The following is a 1,968-nucleotide window of genomic DNA, read 5'->3' on the forward strand; positions in this document are numbered from 1 at the left end:
GTTTGAAAATTTAATATTTTTAATTAAAATCCAAATTTAAAATTATTTAAATAAATTAGAAATAATTAAATAGATTTTTCAAATATTAAAAAATAATTTGTATTGTTAATTAATTTATGAGAAAGAGCTTCTAAATTTTTAAAATATATTATTATAAAAAATATCTATTAGTTATTGTTTATGTGTATTAAAGTTATTCACTATTTTATCTACTGAATTGTACAGTACGTTTACAATGTTTCATAACACAGAAGAATGATACCATAACATAAGCGTATTCATAAGTCTATGAATACGTGTTTGTGTCCGTAAGAAAACTTTATGGACATATAAAGTCAGACATGGTCACAATTCAGTCAAGTGGAAAGTTATATACATTGTGACCGAAAAGCTTTCGGAAATTCTCATTTAAAATTCGCGCGCTGTATATTTTTCGATATTTTAAGTTTATGTAGTTTGGCAGCACTGTCCTTACAATTACTATGCCAAAAATGAGCGCGATCTGTCAGACAGTTCGTTTACGGCAGCTGTTGAAACCAGTTCACCTCAGTAGTGCGTTGCGAAAAAAACAATGGAAAAAAATATTGAACAAAGAGTTTGCATCAAATTTTGTTTTTCGAACGAAATTTCGTGTGCAGAATCGTTGCGAATGCTACAAAAGGCTTATGGGGAATCAGTTTTATCGAAAACTCAAGTTTATGAGTGGTACAAAGCCTTTCAGGACTGTCGTACGACCGTCGAAGACATGCCGCGTTCTGGACGACCTTCGACCTCTACCACCGACGAAAACATTGAAAAGGCAAAGGAAATCGTGTTCAAAAATCCTCATGTGAGTGTTAGAGAGATAGCACGAGAGCTAGGCATCGGTCGTGAGATGGCTCGTTTGATTTTGGTGGACAATTTGTGTATGCGACGTGTCAACGCCCGGCTTGTTCCGATTCACCTCAATTTGTTCAACATTATCAACGATTTTAAGGCCAAACATTCAATAAATACCATCGAACAGCCACCGTATTCACCTGATCTTGCACCGTGTGACTTTTTCCTGTTTCCCAACCTCAAATTACCACTCAGAGGAACGCGTTTTGAATCCATAGAAGACGTAAAACAGAATTCGCAGAGGGAACTCAAAGCCATACCGGAAAGCGCCTATAAAAAAGGTTTTTGATGATTGGAAGAAACGTTGGCATTTGTGTATCGCTTCTAATGGAGCATATTTTGAAGGAGATAAAATAAATATTGATGAAGATTAAGAATTTTGCGTTTTATTTAAAATTTTCCGGAAACTTTTCGGTCACAATGTACATAACAATCGAAAAAATTCAAAAGAGATATTCTTCATTCCCAGAAAACAATTCGGGAAGAACCAATGCTTTCTAACAGCTTTCCCGCATTGCTATATATTTACTGCAAATATTTTATTTACGTATAGTACTTACAATGTTCGAGCATCAAGGTGGGCCAATGCGACACACAGGGACTGCGCTTAAATGATACTAAAATCTAATTTAAAAATAGGTTTGAACGATAGCTCTGTCTCAAGATTTATATCTTCAAGTACGTCTTAAATTCACATAAAATGTTTACTACTGAAAACTACTTAGACTTGACTCTATCAGGACTAAACAGATTAACCTGGCCTAGTTTACAATTCACTTAAATTTTCATACATTTTAATACTGTTTAATATACTATTTTAATGTTGGAAGGGGCATTGGTACACTGCGACAAAAATATAACTTCCCACATGCCTCCGAAGAGAGTCAATTTAAGGATACTGTTAGTTCCAAGAACGACCGGGTCTACATCCCGGAACCACTCCTCGACCATCCTCGTGCCATTCAGTGCCCTTCATAGGGGCTACACAAGCAGGTCTCAGCGTGTTACTACCACAACAATAACAAAGATCTTGACAAAAATAAAAATTGCTCTTAGTTCAATATATCAGACCACATTTGGTTCCATGAA

This window comes from Teleopsis dalmanni, chromosome 2, assembly GCF_002237135.1.
Source record: "Teleopsis dalmanni isolate 2A chromosome 2, ASM223713v2, whole genome shotgun sequence".
NCBI lineage: Eukaryota > Metazoa > Arthropoda > Insecta > Diptera > Diopsidae > Teleopsis > Teleopsis dalmanni.